Source organism: Chiloscyllium plagiosum, unplaced genomic scaffold (genome assembly GCF_037043375.1).
Source record: "Chiloscyllium plagiosum isolate Xiang-an unplaced genomic scaffold, Cpla_swu_hap1 HiC_scaffold_20, whole genome shotgun sequence".
Taxonomy (NCBI): Eukaryota; Metazoa; Chordata; class Chondrichthyes; order Orectolobiformes; family Hemiscylliidae; genus Chiloscyllium; species Chiloscyllium plagiosum.
Window position 1 is genome coordinate 36,975,733 of NW_028270158.1, and position 12,976 is coordinate 36,988,708.

Genomic DNA, 12,976 nt, shown 5'->3' on the forward strand with positions numbered 1-12,976 from the left:
GTTGCTTCCCACTCTGGCTGACAGCCAGCTTTTCAATCCAAATTACTTTTGAACAGGCAACCTACTGAAAACACCAAAAACAAGTAGAGTCACAGAGATATACAGCACGGAAACAGACCCTTCGGTACAACTCGATCCCAACCCAATCTAAGCCCACCTGCCAGCACCCAGCCCATATCCCTCCAAACCCTTCCTATACCAACCTAACTGCCTTTTAACTGTTGCAATTGTTCTAGCCTCCACCACTTCCTCTGGCAGCTCATTCCATACACGTAAGGAAATAGATGGTGACATGGTGACATATTACAGAGGAGGAAGTGCTGGATGTCTTGAAATGCATAAAGGTGGATAAATCCCCAGGACCTGATCAGGTGTACCCTAGAACTCTGTGGGAAGCGAGGGAAGTGATTGCTGGGGTTCTTGCTGAGATATTTGTATTATCGATAGTCACAGTTGAGGCGCCAGAAGATGACCCAGGGAACTCAGCAGCTGGAAGAGTGAAGTCACAGAAACTAACAGCAACTGTGTGGTTTTGAAATTAAATTGATGTAATTTTAATAAATGTCTTATTGGAACAGCATATTGCTATTGAGCTGGAGGTAGGTAATAAATAGTTACGAGAAAGAGGGGCTTAGAGTTATGAATAGTTTCTAATGTTCACTTTTAGAGTCAAGACTGTGATGGAATACTCCTCACTTGCATGGGTGAGTGCAGTTCCAATAACACTCTAGAAGCTTGACACCATCCAGGACAAAGCAGCCAGTTTAATTGGCAGTACACCCACAAGCATCCAATCTCTCCACTGCCGATGCTCAGTGTGTACTATTTACAAGATTCACTGCAGAAATTCACTAAAGGTCCTCAGACAGCACTTTCCAAACCCACGACCACTTCCATCTGGAAGGACAAGGACAGCAGAAACTGGGAACACCACCACCTTCAAGTTCCCCTCCAAGCCACTCACCAACCTGACTTGGAAATATATAGCTGTCCCTTCACTGTCGCTGGGTCAAAATCCTGGAATTCTCTCCCAAATGGCATCGTGGGTTAACAGGTGGACTGCAGCGGTTCAAGAAGGCAGCTCACTATCACCTTCTCAAGGACAACTAGGGTTGGGCAATAAATACTGGCCAGCCAACAACACCCACATCCCACAACTGAACAAAGCTAAAATTCAAATTTCACCATCTGCCATGTGATTCAAACTCAGGTTCTTGAAAGCATTGGCCTGAGGTTCTGGAACACCAGCCCAACATTATTCCATAACTCTACTGCCTCCCCTCCTTCTGATTTTTCCAGCTTTGTTTCAGTGTCTAGTTATTTGATCGAGACCTGTGGAAAGCACTTCTGGACACATTTCCATTTTAATCATGCAGTCTAAATCTAAGCTGTCAATTTTGAAGTAAGGTATTTAATAAAGTTTTTTAAAAAATGACATGAGCTAACGATGGTAGGGTATAGTTCAACAGTAAAGTAGGAAGTGAAAGTTGACCTCAATAAAGCAACTGAGAAAAGGTCATTAATATGCTTGTGATTACCTTTTAAACACTATGTGGGTTGGCGATATAATATGTTATTCCAGCAGAGAAAATCTAACAGACTGTAAATGGAATTATGAATCTTAAGTTTCCAAGAGTGGTTCAATTGCATATGCTGCACTATTTCTAAGTAGGTCATGGTTCATGCTGCAAATTAGATTTAAATGTAGGCACTTAAAACAGAAACTACTATAAAGACAAAAGAAAATATATTCAAATGTTTACTGCCAGGCAGATAGCAAACACAATGCTGTGACCTTTGACAAGTAGTTTCTTTTTGAATAGTTTATTATCCACTGTGTTGTAAGAGATGCTGTGCGTTACAGACATCAAAGATGGAGCAAGGACCTTGCAGATGAAAGAACAGAAGCAGATCAAGTAAGAAGCAGATCAAGTAAGAAGATAAGGACCAAAGAAGAAGGAAAATGGAACATGACAAAGGCAATGTAATTGTGTGTCGTGTAGCAATGTAAAATTGAAGAACCCGAGAGATGTGCGTCAGTGATAGCTGTGATGAGGTAGCACCAAATCAGGAGCAAAGAAGTGTAATGAGTAAGTGGGAGAAATGTAATGGGTAATGAGAAAATCTACTGGATTTTGTGGTGCACGAATAACTGCAGCAAAAGACAAAATTAGATGAGTGTCAATTGATTGGAAATAAAGATTGGATTAAAAGTAGCAAGAACAATATCATAACAATGCATTTTCCAACTAAACAAACCGATGACTTAAAGATAAAGTCAGAATGAATATTAAGTAATAAAAAGAAAGTGAAGCAGTCATTTTAAAGACATATGGGAAGGGGAGAGTGCAGGAGTAGATCAGAAAATACTTTAAGATGTGTCTGGTGATACAGTGCAAAATGTGGTTTGCGTTTATGAATCTGTGAGAGAAAACCATTTGCTTGTGTCGAGACGAAAAGCATTAAACTACCAAAAATAATCTCAACTGCAAAAATTACAATTAGATCAAATTATTGAGAATCACGGTGATTATCACCATCTAACAAAGAAGCTGAGAATCTGTAAAAGAACCTCAGTTTGAATCAGAGAAAGCAGCTGGATCAATAACCACAAGGCCTGACTGTAAAGAGTGTAATGACTATGGGGAACATCTGTTTATAAGCTCTGCTAATTTTAAAAAGGCTTTTGATGGTGAGCTCTCCAGATAATAATACAGTTTTATGGACTGCTAGAATAATGGAAACAAATCAGGATTTTTCAGAATTTCAAACTACAAAATGGAGAATGAGCAAATATTAAATGAACAGGGTAGGTAGAGCTAACAGGGACAGGGTCAAATTTTACTCGCCTGATCCATCTAAATCAGCTTGTGCTTTCCATCAAATTCAGAAAAATGGCTAAGCACATGTTCAATATTAATGAGCATGAACTACATGAGGGTAAAATTCACAAAAAAAAGCTATGTCTTAGCAAGATGCGATTCCCAGGTGTTGATGGTTTCCTAAATAGATATTGCACAAGTGATGCACCTAAGAGCTAACCAATGTCATGATGCATATTTTATGTGGCCTCATTGCTGAATGTAAAACCATAGAACTGTGAATCAAGTTCTTTACTACTTTATCTTGAGGCAGGCCCAATAACAGTCCCTGAAAAAGAAATGAGAGAGAGCTGACTGATGTGATCAGAAAGACTGTCACTCATTGTACTGTACTCTGCAAAGCAACAGAGAAATATGGCTACATTAGCATGTGAAGACTTCCTACTTAAAGTGATCTTCTGCCTGTCTTAATAGTGTGCTGTTCTATTAAGTACAGCACCTTGGGTCATTAATCAACCATGCATTCTTTTTCATTCCTATAATATAAGCTGTGACAAAGTCTAGATGACTTTATCCTTAGTGAATTTATGCTTTATAAACAGTAATTTATAAACCACTGTTTACATCATTTTTCTGATGCTTCCATAGATTTTCAGAAGTTCTTTGATGAGATGTCGGTGTCACTGACAGAGTCAGCATTTGTCACCCAACCTTATTTACCCTTGAATGGAGGGAGCAATCCACAATGGTGCTGTGGGTCAGATTCATATTAGCAGGTTTCCTTTAAGTGACATGGGTGAACCAGTTTGGGACATTCAACAATAGCTTCATGGTCACAATTACAAAAGCAAGCTTGCTGTTCCAGGTTTTTTATTAATTGAGTGTAAGCTCCACCAGTTGTCATAGAACCTGTGTTTCCAGATCATTGGCCTGGGCCAGTGTATTACCAGCCCATTGCAACTAAGCCAGCATCTTTATTGATACAGTACAGCATATGCAGCAATTAATCCCTCTTGACTTTAACATTTAAATGGTATCTTAAATACGTATCAACACATTAATTTAATTTGCCGATGATACGTTGGAAGTAACATCTTCCCTGTGAAATAACAAGCATTTCAATCTTACCCAATTCAGAGTCTGAGGACATAATTGAGCCCTGGCTACAATTTTAAGTGCAGCTTGAACAGAGACTGCCGTAGCTTTCCCTCCAGTTAAGGACAACACAGAGATATTTCCAGACACAAAGCAGTCATTTATAGTCTTTTCACTTTTTGAGAGAAGCAGGATTTCTCCTTTAGATTACAAAGGAAAGATTAGACACTCTGCTCCTCTGGGTCCCCCCTTTCTGCTCACAAGACTGTTCCAAAATCCCAACAATTGACATGGTTATTGGTGTTGTGAAAGGGCTTCAGGACTCAGGAGAAACCTTGTAATTATGTCATGAAGCTGCACATCACTGAGCCTAAATAGCACAGTGTAGGTGAAGTTAGAATTTGCTGCAAGACTCACAGGTGCACATGGACATGAACACATAAAGAAGATAGATTAACCCTTACTTATTGTAATAATAGGTCAGAGTGGACTATCAGTTACGAGCATTGGAAATTTGGCAATCTTGTATTTTTCCTGAAGAATGCAAGACATAAAAACTTCAACAACATGTCCGTCTTTTCAATAATATTCAAGTAATAATAATCTGGTTCTTCCAACCTCTAGATTTTTAGAGGCCAGATATACAACCAGAGGTAAGCTTTGGAAATCATTACAAATCCTGATGCATTGACTATACAGGAATTAGGTATTCTGATCTTTCCCTGGTGTTGTGATGTTCTAGTGATATCCAAAAATGATAAAGTCACCATACTCCTGATTGGTCATTAGAGAGGTGTAGTAACTCTTCAGTGAGGGGAGAGGTTGAGAAGGAGAGTCCTCATGGTAACCTCAGCTGGTGTAGAAATTGAACTCATGCTGTTAGTGTCATTCTCTACTGTAAGCTAGAAGTCCAACCAATGGAGCTAACTGATAATGACTGTAAAATTTACAAGTATAGAATTCTAAGAATTCATGTATTGCTTCAGTGATTTGACAACTTTTCCAGATATTGTTGTGACATAAGCTTTGAAAATGTAGATTTCACTTCTTACTGCACTTGAGTTACAAACATGCTGTCAGTGTACTGGTTGTTGTCCTGTTGTTCCATCACATCAATGCTATCTGGGTGTATTCTTTGTGTTGGCTGGGTACAGTTGATGTCTCCTTGCAGCGCCAGAGACCCGGGTTCAATTCCCGCCTCAGGCAACTGACTGTGTGGAGTTTGCACATTCTCCCCATGTCTGGTTTTCTCTGGGTGCTCCGGTTTCCTCCCACAGTCCAAAAATGTGCAGGTTAGGTGAATTGGCCATGCTAAATTGCCCATATTGTTAGGTGTAGGGGAGTGGGCCTGGGTGGGTTGCGCTTCGGCGGGTCAGTGTGGACTCGTTGGGCCGAAGGGTCTGTAAGTAATCTAAATCTAAATCTATTTCTGTTAGCCATTTCAGCATTGCTTTGTTGCATGTAGTGACTTTGTAGGAACTAGTCTTACTGCACATTTTAGTTTTTACTGCAAGTGAACATGCTCTCACTGTACTGTCTGTGACTCTGAAATTTTCTTTTTGATGTAGTTGGGATTGTTCTGCACCTGTCTGCTAGCCATGCATCATTTTCATCACTTGTCAAGACATTGTCCTACATCTCTGAGAACTTAGACAGGTGGTGCCTTGGCAATATCATTCTCCATTGCCTTCTGAATATAACCAGAGGTGTAGTTTTGTGGTGTGACATCACACCATGAAAGTCTTGTTGTGTTGTCATCTACTTCATGATAAAAGATTTAATAGTGTGAACTAGTCACTCGGTGAGCACACTTGATCTGGGGTAATGTGATGGGATGTCACGTGGTTCATGGTCTCTTTGGAGGAATGACTGATGGCTTGCATCTTCTCTGAGATGTAATACAGCATCACCTTTGAAAAGTCTAATGGTTGAGCTGTCCACTCTGATATAGTGTAAATTCAAACTGACCCAACACAAGTATATTTGGTCTCTTCAGCTGTTATGGACACTTGGTTAATCTCGTGGATAGTCTCAATATTGAGATCTGTATACTCTGGTTGTGCTGTCACTGCTGGACTGTTTCTAACTACCGTTTACAATGTTTGTGGTTTCCTTGATGCACTGCCATAGATGCATTGCAAGGTTATTATGCCAATACAATGATGAGTCATTGTATGCGGTTCAACCAACAATTGTTGATTGTACCATTGAGATCCAATGATTATTTGACATGTTTAGGATTCAAATTGATAATATATTTGAACTTCCTACTCTGTCAATTTTAAGTTTGAGTTGGCATCCAATAGTTTTCTTCTGGCAGATGATCTTGATTGTGGCCAATCTTCTAGATGCCTGACTTTGCCTGCCAATATGTGATATTCACAATGTGGAAAGCTTACTTGTCCTCCAGTTGGACGTTGTTCCACTCTAAGTCTTGACTAGGGTCTATTTGTTGTGCACTCTATGTATCAGCCTATATTTACACAGTTCTCTTACACACCTCTTGCTGCTGCTGCCATATTGCTACCTCGATCTTTGATTAGTTGTATTCTATTGTAGCTTCTGGTCAGGACATTGCAGTCAGTTTTCTCACATAGACAGGCCCAATGTACTTTTACACTGCATGCTTTGCCTTCTGTTGACTCCAAACTATTTCCAACAACAGCCGAGTCTTTTTTCCCTTTTGTTTGAACTTAACTGCATTCTTCCTTTGATCAACATAGGGCTCCTGATGGACCTTTAATCTTTAAATAGCCTTCAGAAAGCATGGTTTGCAATCATTCTGATTGTCAGCATAGACCTGGCCAACTCAGAAGTACGCACAGTTTATGAAAAAAAATTGTTTCTTTCCGTTGCCTGTACTTTAGGAACTTATGGATTATTGTTATATCTTGTTCGTTGTTTTTTTCTTTTTTCTATTTCTTTACTTTAAAGAAAAAAAACACCTTTGTATATTCTGGTATGATGTGCTTACTAAATATAACAGCAATGAGGTATGTGGGTTCTGTTTACTTGAAGATCACTGGTGGATTTAATAACTAATACATTTCAGAGTGATCTTTAGACACAGCCTTTGCATATTTTGCCACCTCATGGAGTGGCTGTAGCTGCTGGTCATGTAATGACATCCAGGTCCCTGACTCAACTCCATGTTGAGCCACTTAAACTGATAATTCAACACTTGGGACCTTCTGAAAAAGTCTACGGTTGCCCGTTAGGGATGAGAACTTGAGACAGGCTTGACTAACCTACCTGTATAGTTACCCAGGCAATGTTAGGTTGAAAAATCCAAATCTAACTCCTGGTCATCTATCAAACTGAATTCCTGACCCTTCCCTCATATCCCCAGTCAACCACCCTGAAGTCCTCCTGACCTTTCAACTCCACCCTTTTCACCAACGCCCCATCTTTTTACCCCCTCCCCCCCAAACCTGGAATCCCACCAAACTCCCTAAAAGCCACCTCCTTCTGGACACCCGAACTCCCTGACTGACTCTATGCTCCTTCTTAATTCAATCTGCCTATCCACCTAACCCAGCTTCAACTCTACACATGTGTCACTCTACCCACAACAGGCAGCCTACCCAGTCTCTCACCCAGTGCTCACTTCAGCTTCCACATTTCGCCTTGCCACCCACCACACCACCAACCTACCATTCTATCTACCTGTCACCATCCCCACCAACCACCAGCATCCCATCCAGATGTCAGCCTAACCGGTTGATACCAAACCCACCAGCACCCTGTGCTGCTGCTATCCTCACTTACCAACTTTCCTCACCCACCTACCCATTCATTCACTCACCCGCACTCATTCTTTAGCACACTGAAAGGCTATTGAAATGTTTGAAAGTACACTTGCTAGAACATGGCAACTAATGCTGCAAAAAAATGGTTTGTACCTCCCCACGTCCTTCTCCCAACAATTATCCAGCAATATGCAGGATCTCTTGCATGGATGACTGCTTTATATTACTGAGATCAAAAATAAAACAACACCAGGTTACAGTCAAAGATCAAATGACACCAGGTTATATTTCTAAAGAGGCTGCCATCAGAACTCTTGACCAGAATGCAGATTTCCATCGCTGCACAAATAAATAGGCATGGAGCTACAGTCTGACATTGATTGCAGCTATATGGAAGATTCAGGTCAAAAGTTGCAAGGAATTTTATGCAGTTGGGATCAGTGAGATTCAGCCAAGAAAGAAGTGAAATTGGATTTAAGGATTCAGAAACATTGGCGAGGAAAGGGGTGGAAGGGACTGGAAGGAGAAGACAAACGCGTTAGAAATAAAATCATGGTGACAGAAAAACAAGACACAACCATCAAAAAAACCATCAAAGTGTGGATGGAAGTGAAAGGTAATAAATGATCAACCACAGTAATACAGCTAGTCTTCCCACTTCCTGGAAGGGGATGGAGAAAGACATATGCAAACAAATTTGAAAATTAGTTTTAAAAATCATAGAAGAATAACCATAGGGGGTTTCAACTATTCTGAAAATAATTGGCAAAAGAAGGTGGCTAAAGTGAGTAAGATAATAAAGTTCCTATAATGTGTCTCTGATTCTGTTCTCACTATGTTAGCAGCCAGCGAGGGTGAATTCACGCGTTTATCTGGTAAAAGTGGAATTAAACCAAAACATATATGTAGGAGAGCATTTTTGAAATAGTAATCATAACACATTATCAATTAGAATCATACTTGAGAGGGGCAAAAAACTAGTGTGATAAATTGGAGAGGATCCAGATTTTAATGAGGTTAGAGTAGAAATTTAGAAACAAAACTGACAATAATATCAATAAAAGATGCAGAGCAGGAATGGTAAACATTTTAAATACAATAATGCTTAAGTGTCCCAGAAAAAAAATCTTCTAAAATAAAACAATATACCTAAACATGAACAAAATGCAATGGATGAATGATGAGAAAAGAAAACTGAGGGTTTGGAAACAGGAAAATACCAAACACATGGGTAACATAAGAAAACACAAAAATGAAAAATTTACAAAGCTCAAGACAATAAGTAAAAATAAAGCATTATAATTTATGTGGGCCTTCACTTGATGATCAAAGGACAAGAAGTTATTCATCCTGGGTGACTGCAGGACCTGAATTTTAGCAAATAATGATTCATGTCCAACTTGCTTTGATTGATGTAGACTAGACAAAATCAACGCTAACAGACAATGCCTTTATAAATTTACTGACCTGACTGAATTCCACAACACTTCGATATTACACAAATGTATCCTGTCCATACCAACATCTGGTCATTGACATCATCTGGACCTGGTTATCATAAGAAGTGACTGTCCAGCATTCTTCAAACTTGCACCCACTGCCACATAAATTGCAACACCAATTGCACTCTTCTTAGCAGCAGAGTAAAGGTCTGCTTCCTGCCGGCTTGCTCCACCTCCCAGAAGTCTTACAAATCTACAAAGTACCTCCATGCATCCCCATCCCTTACACAATAAATAATGCCAAATTCCAGTACTTCACACATTATCAAAAATGATGGCTTCCACTAAGGTTTACTAGGAAACAACAATGCCAGTGTTGACGGAGCTCGCAGGTCACTAAACTCAATCATCTATGAGGCAGAAGATACACCATTTCATAAAGATGAAACCTGCAACAAAGACAGCTTTGACCCCAATTAACTGAAATATTATCTATATTGATGCAAAACATAAAGTCTACATAATATGCAACATAAACTCAACAGCTAAAACATTGAAATTAGCCTACGTAGCCTTGCACAAAGTCGGAAAAAACAGTATAAATAAACAACAAATCAAATTATGTCAAGAAATTGCATCCACCCATGACAATTGCTTTGGAAAAAAACATAGATTGGAAAGCTTTCTAATTCTGTTCACAGGGGTCAGATGTAAGAATAGTTTCTCCCAGGGGTAGAAGTTAATTTAGAACTGTTAGCAAACGTGTTACCACATTGCGGGTTATTTATTGGAGATATTAATGGACTCCATCAGTAACACCTATATTAACTGAAACAATGTTTGGATAGAAGGAACCTATCAAGTTGACTTCAAAAATAAAGCATATTGACCACATGTAATTTTGCTGTTTCCGACGTTTATTGGAAACGTGTGTCCTGCAGATGGCAGGATCTTATTGTACAGGGTTTTACAGATTAAGTTAGATGAGGCAGAATAGGAGGAGGCATGAGTAGCATATAAATGTAAACATGGATTGATTTGGCTGAATGACCTGTTACTATGTTGCATTTTCTATATAATTCTATGTAATCTATTTGTTATACTTTTAGGTCTAAATTTCATGTTTTCATTTGCTCTGTCAAAAATACCTTATCATTGTATACATCAAAGCTATCATTAGGCCAAGATGAAAATGTGTGTTTTCTTTGTTTCTCCTTACTTCCACATCATTTATTAATATCCATTCCTGCTGCATTGGATTTGTCTTGATAAAAGTACCATTATTGTTGACACTGGATATCGCACATTGAAAATGTAGGCCTCCTTTGCTCAACGTCCATTACGGCTCACCCCTTTCATCCCCCATTACCCTGAAAACCAAAAGGTTTCTGTAACCCACAGAGATCTGGAAATGCTAGTGTTCTGTCATGTTGACAAAGGTGACCCCTGTAATCTGACAGGAAGGGTTGCTGCAGTGCATGGTGCTTTACCTTTGTATTCTAGTTTAATAGACTGAGGAAAAATTACATGCTTGAGATTTCATATTACTTCATTTCAGGTTAAATATCCCTTGCCCAGTAGTCACTTCATCATCTTGTTCCTGTGTGGTGACCCAAGCTGAACTGAGCATCTAAGAATGTTCTGTTTATTTGCTGTATAATAATCTATTCAATCACCTCTTGGTCACTGCATTCCCATCATACCCTACTATAATGTTTATGTGCCATTCTCCATAGCTTATCCAAAAGAGAATATTATGGTGGTGCTGATCCATGACTCCCTGATCCATCATTTGCTGAGATTAAAGCACAGGAGGCCATCAGCAGTGGCTGTTGGGTAATGGCTCCCTTGGCAGACATTAGATAGTGGATGCATGGGAGAAGTGAGTGGCATCTGTGCAAGCACATTCAGCAATACAGCTAATTCCATTAATTGTGCTTCACGGTTCATTTCTTCTGATTACATTTTTAAATCAGTGCTTCATTGTTTTCCCTCATTTGCCAAATGAAAATTGCTATGATTGGTTCTTCTCATTTTCTTTCAATGTTTTCCTCCTAAATAAAGCAAGAAGGTTTGAAATGTTTGTCAGGAAAGCTGTATTTCAAAGTGTTGCAGTATGTGGATATTATTTAAGCCCATTCCATCACTGTCTATGGACAATTCACAATAAAATGTTGGTTGTGAAAAGCTGTAGATTTTGAGCCACCCATCTTATGAGGAAAAAATGGCATCTTAAAACAATTAGAATAAGCAAAGAAACACAGATTAGAAGGTAAGAATTTCCATGTAGTATGAATCATGGAGCTTTGGTTTGTAGATACACAGGTCATTAAAGGAGATCATACAAAAGATAGGAATTTCACAAAAGTAAAAGGAGTTCTTGGCTTTATATTGAGACACTACAGAACTGAAAACCTAAAACAGTTACATCGAGCTCCAGAATGTTATTTTGGACTTACTTTGGATTAATATGCGCAGTTTACCATGCCTTTTTAGGAAAGATGTAAAAGTAATGGAAGGGTAAAATCACTGCAATCTCACCAACAATGGAGGTTGACAGTGATGAAAAGAGATGTTGGGATTTTATCTGCTGTAACTAATCTGGTTAAAGAGCAATGTGGTTGAGGTATTGTGGTTAGGAATCTTCAGATTTCCTTTAGAATTTAGGACCTATTTCTACAATTCTCATGCATCACATTTTGCTGAACTGGAAGAAAGAAAGCTTAAAATCTTTGTTTCATATTGAGGATGAATTTCTATCATAGAGCATCCACCAGTTTACAGTAAGATGTCGACTTTTGTTGGATGGGGCCACCCAACTTATTTAAAGAGCTCAAGTGATCATTTGAAATAGCCATTTTAACATCTAAACAAAAATGTTAGATCTACTCAACTAATTAGAGTAGCTAGCTGATTGTAAGATTAGGGATAGGCTCCTTATAAAGGGTGACCTGTGACTGCTGCTGCAATGAAAGAGGCCAGAGATTTTCTGGATGGGGTCAGTGGTCTGCTACTGAGTGTCTGCCTCCAGTTAAATAAACTGCTCTTACTGCTTGCAGGAACCTGGAAATTAATGAGATTATTCCATTGACCTCCGTTAATTGGTTACAACGTTGACCCAGAGGAGGATGAGGTGGAGTTGGGGAGCTGTCTATGAGGGGGAGCTCCCATCTACCATTGTCCCTGGTGTCAATAGCAACTGATGATCCAACACAAAATTATAACTTGGAATTTTGTGATTTCTGCAGTTCTGCATCTAAAACTTTGCCTTGAGTGCTGCATTTCATTCTTTGTAACCTCATTTAATATGCAGTTAAAAGCTCCTATGACATTATACAATTTTTATAGAAACCAAGGAGAATGCAAATATTCTGAAACAAACCAATATCTGAATAATGTTATTTATTCTAAATTATCAGAACACTGCATCAATATGGGCAGCATTATTGATGCTCCCATTCTTTACTCCTCAGCAGTCAGGTTTTGTAAAGCTCCAGTTATAATTTTATATCCTTATTCTGCAGGGGATTGTTTCGATTTGAGGATTTTTACTGTTACTGCAGTTGTGTGATAAGGGGTTTTTGACACTCGGGCATCTTCTGCTATGTACCTTCATTTTGCATGTACTTACCAGATTTCACTTCTGGGTCAAAAAGAAAACAGACTGATTGGGGAGCATTTGAAAAAAAATGCTACCTTCCTCAGATTGTTGACCTGTGACAACATTGAAAGGGACAATCTCTGTGTCACAGTGTCCTGAGCAGTGGTGAATCCTATTAATGTTCCATGCTGCAGAAAATCCAGGACAAATGTGCAAACCTGTGCAGGATTGCTTGAAGTCTAGTCTTTCATTTTATCACTTTGAAAA